Genomic DNA, 11,272 nt, shown 5'->3' with positions numbered 1-11,272 from the left:
TATATCCCAAAAAGATCTTAAAGGAGGGGAAGGGACCCACATGTGCAAAAATGTTTGCGACAGCCCTTTTTATAGTGGCAAGAAACTGGAAACTGAGTGGATGCCCATCAATTGGAGAATGGCTTAATAAGTTATGGTATATGAATATTAAGGAATATTTTTGTTCTGTAAGAAACGATCAGCAGGAAGATTTCAAGAGAGGCTTGGAGAGACCTACTGAACTGATGCTAAGTGAAATGAGCAGGAACAGGAGATCATTGTACACAGCAACAACAAGATTATATGACAATATATGACAATCAATTCTGATGAGCATGACTAATCATATCATATATAACAAGATTATATAACAATATGTGACAATCAATTCTGATGAGCATGACTCTTTCCAACAATGAGATAATTGATTCCAGTGATGAAGAGAATCCTCTATACCCAGAGAAAGGCCTATGGGAACTGAGTGTGGATCACAACAAAACATTTCCACTCTTTGTGTTGTTGTTCCCTTGCAGTTTATTTTCTTACTCATTTATACTTTCTTTTTTTGATCTGATTTTTCTTGTGCAGCAAGAGAATTGTATAAATATGTTTATACAAAAAAACAAAGATGTGTATACATACACATATATAAGCATGAATTTTAATAGATTAATCATCAAAACAAAGCAAATGTTTTTTCAGTTACAACCTTGGTTAGCTGATTTTTGTATCATGTGAAATTTAACAAAAAGAAATAGCTAGTGCTTTAACTTTTTTTTTTTTGGAGGGGGGGAAAAAGCTACTTATGCTAAGAGAAATGGAGAGAAGAAGCTACCTAAACGCAATTTCTGTCTTTAATTTCCATTCTTAGTGCCAACACTGGAAAATGAAACAAAAAAGGAAATCTACAAGCAAAATACAGAGATAATTTATAGTATGTAGTTATATATAGAAGACTCATTCTATCTAAATAGGTGGGAAATCGAGTATCATGATAAATTTCCATTGAAACTAAATGGTTTCTATTGTTAATCTTTGAGGATTTGGATTATACTTCAATTTACATGAAAGTAAGGCAGTACACAAAATTTGATATATGAAGCTCATTAAAATTTTATACTTGGACTTCTGTGTTAATGATAAGCAAAACACAATGGGGGAAAATAATTTAAAGCTCAGAAACATATGCTGAGCATGTGTGTACATGCAAAGCTTTCAAAAGTTACTTTAAAATGTGAAAACGAGAAAAGCTTCTGCTATCCTTGATAAATGTCAGCTGTCATACAACCAAGTCCAATGCACCCTGTTTTTCACAATGCACAGACCCAGAAAATGGCAATTTTGAATCTATCAGCTGCATGAAATGTATTATACATAGCAATTTCTTTTCAAGGTCAGAAGTTTAGAGGTTTTCAAATATTAACTTCTAAATGATGTAGGCAACAATGTTAAATATTACACATGCTCAAAAACATACTCCATTATTTAAGCAGTCCTTGGACACAAACAGAAAAGGGTAAAAAAAATAAAATAAAATAAAAAGAGGCAATTCACCACCATGACTGTGACTATGTATCTGCCCTATCCTAACTATAGTCATTTGGTTTGGTTTAGCGGTTGTTTTATTATTTTTATTTGGAGGAGGAAAGGAGCCTAAATATACTACTCAATCATGCCTATCATATTTGTTTCCTCTTTTTCCCCTTCAAAATTAATTTTAAAAAAACTATTTCCTTCTTCTAAAAACTATGGGTAAATAATTATTAAGGTTTTATCTCTGCCAAATGATTCACATCCAAAAGGATCTTAAATTTTGTGGTTACTAAGTCCAACATCCCCACCACCAATGAAAAATGAAAGTCTACAAAGACATGATTTGTCCAAAGTCACAGAGACAAGCACATAGGGATAGCCAGAATTTGAATCTGTGTCTTTGGAGTCTTAAAAAAATATATCAATGCTATTTCTATAACACCTTACTGTTACTATGACGAAATACTTTTCCTTCATATTTCAAAATTTTCTTTCTGAACTTGCTGAAAGTTTCTGTAGTTGATTAATAAATGGAATAGTTTAAAACCCTTAGAAAACAGAATGTGTATCATTAAAACACAATTCTCAATAAACATTAAAACATTTTGCCTAGTAAGTAACAAAAGGCAAAGATATCTCCTTCTTTTGAATTGTCTATAATAAACAACCTGCATTGGGACAGCTAGATGGTTCACTGGATAGAGTGCCAGGTCTGAAGTCAGAGAACCTTCCTAGCTCTGTGACCTTAACCCCAATTGCCTCAGCAAATGAAATGATAGACAGAAAGACAGATAGACTGCATTAAATCTGAACAATTCCAATCTAAAAAAGACTCAAATGCAAAATCATTATATTTCTTTAGTATGAGTGCAAGAGTTGAGAGGGGTAAGAAAAATTGGGAGCCAAGAATTAAAGTTGTTAAATCAAGAAGTGGAGTGATCTGGCAGTCTATAGATAACAGCTACCAGGATTTTGATCTAGGGGTAAACATGAACCTAAAAAAGAGGTTACTGTGTGAAGGTAGTAGGGAAAGAATCTGGTAGTGGCAGTGGGGAGTAAGGAATAATCCAACTCTCCCACATTGGCCAGTAAACTGAAGGGAATGAGTAAAGCTCTACGGCTAATGATGGAAAAGGTGGCCAACCAAGTTGTCATCAGTGGGGAGCCAGGTTTCAGTAGTAGCTTGTAGATGGAAGTTGTGGGAAAACAAAAGATGCAGGATCAAGGAAAGTTTGTTCCCTGTGGAATAGGCATTCCAGAGACTGTGAAATAGATTGTAATGTTTGGTTGGAACTTTGGAAACTGTGCTTAAGTATCCATCTGCCCATTCAACTGGCTGAAGATTAGACTGGAAAAGGCACAGCAAGAAATGGAAGTGGAACATGCACAACAAGAAAAGTTCTGTTCTTCACCAGTTTCATCTGATATTAAGACTCAAGCTCAGCAGCAGGTGAAAGGGTTATGGTATGAAGGAAAGGTTGCTCTTTTTGCACTGAGAGTTTTCTCTATCTTAGTCGGGAGATTGGGTTGGCAGTAGAAGATGGAATTTGTGCTGGCATAAATGGAATTCATTGCTTCTGAGCAGATGGAATTTGCCCAGCCAGACGCCTTGCTACCTTCCCTTAGGGAACAAACTGAGTGTGGATCAGACAAAAGTCTGATTCTTCAAAATAATTTCCCATGAGCCTCAGTCACATGAAAAGAAAATTATACTCAATCTTCCCATAGCCCACAAATGAATGATCTCCACAATTAAGAATAACAAAATTTCCTCATATGACTATGATATATTGGTTTTTCAACTGTCCATCTGACTTCCCTCAACAAATCTTAATCTTCATCAATACCATCACCTCCAAACTCTTGATCCCTCAATTGTCTCTCATACATCTCCCCTACACTAGCCATTTTCTACTCTTTTCCCCATCAACTCTATGTTGTCCACCTCTCTTGAGGTGGGACACCTCATTTCACCAACTGTTGTTCAGTCACATCTTCAATCATATCTGACTTTTCATGTCCCCTTTGTGGTTTTCTTGGCAAGGATACTGGAGCAGTTTGCCACTTCCTTCTCATGCTCATTTTACAGATGAGGAAACAGTGACAAACAGGGTTAAGTGACTTGCTCACAGTCACACAGCTAGGAAGTATCTGTGGCCAGATTTGAACTCAGGAAAATGAGTCTGACTCCAACCAGAATACTCTTATGCAATGTGCCACCCAGCTGCCCATATCATAAATTATTCTCTGCCAAGTTTCAGCCTTTCATTACTCTTATCCTTCATCATCTTCACAGCTATACGTGTTCTGTTGAATGAAGGTGAAGAACATCATACAACCAACCATTCTAACTGGATCCACCACAGAGTTATATTACATAGTTGGCCCTCTCTGGGGCTAAACAATTCTATTATTCTGACCTACCAACTCTATCCCACTCTCCATAGCAGCTTTTTCAAAGCTTTCTATCCCTCCTCAAACCTCCTCATGGCTCTATCATTCCCACCCTATCACTTTTTGCTAATCTCTCCATGTCTACTGGCTCATTCTCTACTGCCTACAAACATACACGTCTCCTCTCCTGAAAAAGCCTCATTTGAGCTTTCCATCCACACTATTATTCTCTATTCATTCTTCCCTTCTTCTTTCACTAATTTCTAAACCCTTTACAATTCACCTTCTGACTTTATCATTCCAACGAAACTGCTCTCTCCAAATTTACTAATGACCTCTCAGTCACTGAATCGAACAGCTTTTCTGAATCCTCATTCTTCTTACCACTGTCATAAATGAGACTCTTAATTCTCCTCCTTTATACTCTCTTCTCTCCAGATTTTCAGAGTACCATTGTCTCCTGATTTTCATCCTACTTCTCAGACAAGTCCTCAATCACTTTTGCCGGATCTTCATCCTGATCATGCTTTCTAAATACAGATGCCCTACAAGGTTCTGTCCTGGGCCTTATTCACTTCTCCCTCTTCCTACTCTTATGGATCAAATTTTCATCTCTTTCCAGTCTACCATCTCACCCCAAGCTCTCTTCTGACTTCCAACCTCCCATCTCCAACTGTCTTTCAAACATATCAAACATAACATCAAATAGGCATCTACAACTTCACATGCCCAAAACAACTCATTTTCTTCCCTTAAACTCTGCCCCTCCTACTTCCCTATTTACTGTAAAGGGCAACACCATCCTTCCAATCCAAGCCTGTCAATTTCATCTTTGCAACATCTCTCCTATATACCCCCCTTCTCTGCTGACATTGTCACTACTTTAGTCCAGGCCCTTATCATCTCATCTCTGGACTATTACAAATACCCTGATGGTAGATCTGAATGCTTTAAGTTCCTCCCCAAACTCCATCCAACCACCAAAATTATTTTCATAAAGAGAAAATCCAATCATGTCAGTCACCCCATTCCAACAAACTCTGCTGGCTCCTTCTACCCTCCGGAATCAATACAAAATTCTGTTTGGCATTCAAATTCAAAACCTAGTTTTCTCATATATTTTCAATCTCCTTACACCTTACCCCCAAATATACTCTTTGATCAAGTGACACTGACCTCTTGGCTATTTCATGAACAAAACATACTATTTCTTCAGCTCCCAGCATTTTCTCTATCTCCCATGCCTTTTGTGTTCTCCCTTCTCATCTCTGCCTATTGACTACCCTGGCTAAATTTAAATTCCAACTAAAACCCCATCTTTTATAGGAAGCCTTTCCCAACCTTTCTTAATTCTAGTGTCTTCCCTATATTAATTAACCTGTATATCTTATTTGCTATATCTGTTTACTTATCTCCCCCATTAGACTGTGAGTCTATGAGGCCAGGAACTATTTTTTAACTCCATATGTATTCCCAGAACTTTGTACATGTCAGCACATAGAAGGCATTTAATAATTGCTTGCTAACTGACTAATAAATCTTTCACAGCTATAGGCAGACAATGAATTCTTAACCAAATAGGAGATAGAACAACTAGGAAAAAATGATTTTGATTATATAAAAAAAATTTTTTTAATAAAAAAATATTCATTTAGGATAAAATGGGAAGCAATCATTTGTGAGGGGAGGTAGGAAATCTTCCCATTTTTCTCAAAAGTTGCCAGAGATGCTCAAGACACAAACCCAGGAGAATAACTCCAAGACATCTATATGCAAAGCTTCCAAATAATAATTTAAAAAATAGACAGATAGACTTGTCTTTTACAAGAGCAATCAGATTTCTAGAAGAATCAGTGCAAGAGATTTAAAAAAAAAAGATTATTGATGGAATGAGAGAACAAGAGGAGAGAATTGGAAAAGAAATGAAAGTTATGGAGAAAAAGAATTAAGAGCTTTTTGTGCTGGCAAAGAATTTGAAACGGATGGACTGCCCATCAATTGGGGAATGGCTGAACAAGTTGTGGTTTATGAATGTAATGATATAATGAAATACTATTGTACTATAAGAAATGATAAGCAGGATGATTTCAAAAAAACTAGGAAAGATTTATATTAACTGATGCAAAGTGAAATGAGCAGAATCATTGAACACAGTAACAGCAAAATTGTATGATGATCAACTTTGAGTGATTTTGTTCTCAGCAATATAACAACAATCCAAGACAATTCTAAAGGACTCAAGATAGGAAATCTTATCCATATCAGGAGAAAGAAATGATGAAATCTAATTGCAGATCAAAGCAATATGCTGGGGAGTCTACCTACTAAGATAAAACAAAAACTATATGAATACTATAAAACACTATTTACAGAAATAAAAACACACAAATAATTGGAAAAATATATAGGCTAAGCCAATATACTAACAATGACTAAATTAATCTGCCTGCTGAGTGCCATATCAAACTACCAAAAGATTTTATAGAGCAACAGGAAAAAAAAAGTAAAGAAATTAATCTGGAGTAATAAAACATTAACATTCCCAATTGAATTCTCAATTCAATAAAGAAAAAAAAAAGTAGAAAGAAATTCTAGTAGTAGATCATAAACTAGCAGTAATCATTGAAATAAACCAGAATAAAATGTAATTAGGAAATATTTAATCAAATAAAATGTATAATAATGAATACAATAAAACATAGCATAATAATTACATTTTAAAACTAAATCCATATACTGACCACAGGGATTATGGCTTAGTGGCTCTATTTCTATTTGTTTGACACCTAAGTGTTGACTAGTGTTCTAAATCACGAATAATTAGGGAAAGGCAAATTAAAACAATTCTGAAGTTGTACTTTATACCTAGCAGAATGGCAAAGTTAAACAACAACAAAAAAAGAAAAATTATAAACGAGTCAGAAACACTGATTCACTATATTGGTCAAAGCTATTAAATGGTTCAGCCATTGAACAGCATTTTAGGCCTATGCCCAAAAAGTAACAAAAATATGCCCATCTTCTGACATAAGATTACTAGTATCTGGACTATAACCCAAAGATCAAATTAAAAGGAAAAGGTTTTAAATGTATAAAAATACTTGAAGTAATTTTTTTTTTCATAGTATAGAACTATAAACTTAGGGAGAAGGATGAGCATGCATCATTTGGAAAATGGATGTAATGGAACATTCATGGTACAAAAAATGAAGAATTTTAGAGAATTCTGGGCACTTATATGAACTGATGCAGAAGGAGCAAAAAACAATTTATATCCTGTAACACCGTGCTAGCACCCAGGACACCCCAGAATCAGCCGAGTCAGGATAAGCAAAAGTCCCTAGTCTTTATTCTTGGTCTTTAGACGCAGGATTGAACTGGATGGAAGCAGAATCTCCATGACTGCCTTCTCCCTCATCTACCACTAAGAGTGACCCGGCTAGTCTTACTCCACCCCTTACTCCGTCCTACAATCCTCTGTATACACCAATCATTGAGCCAGCACAGGATTGTGGGAAGGACCATTTCCCAAGTATATGCCCATAGAGTATTATCCAATTGGTAGTTAGCCTCAAGTGCTTGGCAGCCCTGACCTCAGTGCACTGACTCAATAGTTTCAGCCCTCTATAATATCCTAACATCAACATTGTGTAAAAAAAAAAAAAAAAAAAAAAAACTGAAATACTTAAAGAATTCTGATCATCACAATTATCATTCAGAAGAACAGTGATGACAAATTAATGGTAGAGAGATGTTAGACAAATATGAAGAAAGCAAATCATTCTTGGATATGACCATTATGGGAATTGGTTTTTCTTATGGCTAAGCTTACTTTTTACAAAGTTTTGATTTTTCTTTTAAAAATTAGTGGAAAAAATGGAAGAAAAATGCTTGATATCTGAATAACTCAAATTTTAAATATAACATGTATGAAAAGACATGAAAAAATAAAAAGTTCATATAAAGATCATGGAGAAAAAAAACACTATATATGCCTAACTTAGAAGACAGTGAAGAAAAAAAAAACTGCTATTTTTCCACCTCACCAGATTGTGAGCTAAACTACTTTTTGCCAGGTACCTCTCCAGCTTTTTCCATTTCAGTTTTATATGTTGTGTTCCCTAAGAGAATGTAAGTTTCTTGAGGGCAGAGGCCGTCTTTTTACTTTTTCTTATATTCCTACACTAGCACAATAAGTAAGCCTTAATAAATACTTGTTAAATTCCAATAGACCTGGGATGGAAAATGCCATCTGATGCAGAGTACTAAGAAAAATGAATGTGGATCAAAGCACAGTACTTTCATCTTTTCTGTTGTTGTCATTGTTAGCTTGCTTGGTTGTTTTTTTTTTTCCCTTTTGATCTGACTTTTCTTGCACAACATGACAAATATGGAAATATGTTTAAAAGGATTGCACCTGTTTAACCTATATCAGATTGCTTGCTGTCTTGAGAAGTGGGGAGGAAGAGAGAAAAATTTGGAACACAAAGTCTGACAAAAATGAATGCTGAAAACTATCATTACATGTATTTGGAAAAATAAAATACTATTTTAAAAAGGGGGGGAATGATTGCTGACTGCTAATCTTTAAAGTACTACAGGTGACAAGGTTTGTTTCTAATGTTATCCTCAAATAGATGTGTAGTGTCATCAATGAAACCATTTTGATCAATGATTACCCACTGGCATCCATAAGTTCACCATAGAAAATCCACAACTTGCTATGGCTTGTCTGCTTTCTTCTGACACTAAAAGGATACAAGGGGAGTATATGGACTTGGTCCACTGGTCCTTCCTGATTCTCATATGACTAACCCATCTTCTTTTTCAAATATGTATTTCTTTGATGCTATCTTTTATTCCAGATTCCCTTTTATAACTCAGCATCAGTGCCCCTAGAGGCCACAGAGTTTAACTTTTAATTTTCCAAATTAAACTGAATTAAAGAATAGTTATGTGATTTGCCCAAGATCACAATTAACTGAAGTACAACATGAACTCAGTCTTCCTGCTTCAGCTTACACCTAAAAAGTGCTTAGCCACTGCCTGGTGTTTCTAGATAGAACTCATCCTAAATTTAAAAAATTGCACTGATCATTAACAGTTCCAGAGTTAGACTAAAATGGAAGCCAACTAATAGGAATCATTTTGGTACACATTAACAATAAGGAATTAAAAGAAAAGATTGTAACTCAAATATATTTCTAATTAATTAGCATTTTAATTTTTAATGATTTTTGCTTTACTTTTTCCTAATTATAAAAACTTACTTTCTGTGCCTCCCACATTCATCTCTCTTACTGAGAAAAAGAAATAACTTCTAACAAATACTTTACAGTCAAGCAAACAAATTCCTGCACTGACCATGACTGACCAGCATTTTTACAACATTTTTAAAAAGATAGCAGCAACAGCCAGGTATTTTTACTTTGATAAACCTAAATTCTTTCAGCTTGAAGGCTGTAAAGTCATGGAAAGATAAATAGATCATCTATCTATGATTCTCTGAATTCAACTCCATCAGATCATATACTAAACTACTAGTCTTGTTCTGTCATTAAAACCAGCAAGAGAATAAGTTTGTCAATAAACATTTATTAAGTGCCTATCATGTTAGGCACTATACTAAAAGTTTAGTTATGAATGAAACTAGGGCTTCAAAGAAACTGAAATAAGGTGAGAATGGATTCTAAGCTTGAAAAAAAAAAAAAAAAAGGCAGTGCTTAATCCTAGCAAGGTACTTCAATCAGAAAAAAAGAAGTATTTTTCAAAGTATGGAAAATAAGTTGACAACTTTTTAATTACCAGGTAAGCTGTTTTTGACCCTTTAAGAGATATGTAATAAATTCAACTTGCAGGTCTTTGGAGACTATGAGTTCTCTTGTGTATCTGCAATTACATCCATCAATTCCTTTAAGTAACCCTAGGTAGGAAGCATACTATTAAGCCCCAATAATATGAACACATTTTGTCATTTCTTTCCCTCTCTTATGACTTTCTACTTTCCTATCTTAGATGAATTTCTTATTAAATTATTCATTTTTAGAAAGTTTGACTTTACTAAAATTACTGCCTTTCAGATGAATTTCTTATTAAATTATTCATTTTTAAGAAAGTTTGATTTCACTAAAATTGCTGCCTTTTCATATATTATCAGGAATATTTTCCTCTTAAACTTGTCTTTGTCTTAATTGATATTTTCCTGTTACTTCTGACTTTTCCAACAAGTTTAATCTCTTCTAGTACTTGATCTCTCCACATTTCCTTCCTAAATCTTCAGTTCAAATAATTAATTTTTTAGGTCTTCCCTTCTTTTTTCAGATTTCTCATATAGTTCTAAGTTTAATCCATACGTCACTAACTTTTCTATGGGGAGAAAAAAAACTAGAAAATCATTAAAGTACATTTGTGATTATGAAAAATTAAATTAATTTGCCAGTAATTTTGATGACAGCAGAAGATATTTATATGTTTCACTATGCCCCTTCACACAGGTTACATTCCACTCAAACTTAATACCTCCAACTCTTCATTCATTGTACAAATTCCTCAGCCTTCTTTCTCCACTTTAGTCCTTCCAAATTCTACCCACTTTTTCTTTGGCTTAGTTCAAATGTCATCACCTTCCACAAAACTTCCCATGATTCTGTTATCCCACATAGAAGTGATTTCTCTCTTTTCTGAGTCAACATTGCAAATTTTCCTCCTTTTACTTCATCATGAGATTTTATTTTACATTTTAAGCTCTCTATAAACATCTTACCTTTCCTCCCTACCCAAGATCAAGGACTGTCTTTCATCCATCTTTGTGTGCGAAAAGGGACTATTTTCATCCTTCCTAGAACTTTTATATATAAAAGATCTCAAATATTTATTGATTGTATACTAAGTATCTGATGAACTTTTCAAAGTTATAAAATAAAACTTCTTTAGAAATAACTTCCACTTTAAAAAAAAATCTAATAAGATTATTGAGTGGCAATGTCAGCTTTTCTATATCATTTATTCTCAACAAGATGTTCATACAGAGATTTCAAGGAATCTATAAACCAGAAAAGAAAAGAAATATTACATCTTCCTTTTAATTAACATCTAAATGAAATTTAGCATTTTCTTCAATTATGAAGGAGACAAACTTCATATTTTCTTTAAAAATAAAATTTAACTTCTCTATCTTTTAAATGTATTGTCTTGCTACTATGTTAGTTATACATTTTTAATGTATAATTGTATTTCAATATAATTGGCTCTCTCTACAATCTACACATTTTATCGTATGCATTTAAAAATATTATTCTATGAAGACATTCACAGGCTTCACTAAACTGCCAAAGGAGTCAATGACAAAAAAGGGAGAAAGGAATAA

This window comes from Antechinus flavipes, chromosome 2 (genome assembly GCF_016432865.1).
Source record: "Antechinus flavipes isolate AdamAnt ecotype Samford, QLD, Australia chromosome 2, AdamAnt_v2, whole genome shotgun sequence".
Classification (NCBI taxonomy): domain Eukaryota; kingdom Metazoa; phylum Chordata; class Mammalia; order Dasyuromorphia; family Dasyuridae; genus Antechinus; species Antechinus flavipes.
Note: the sequence above shows the minus strand (reverse complement) of the source record.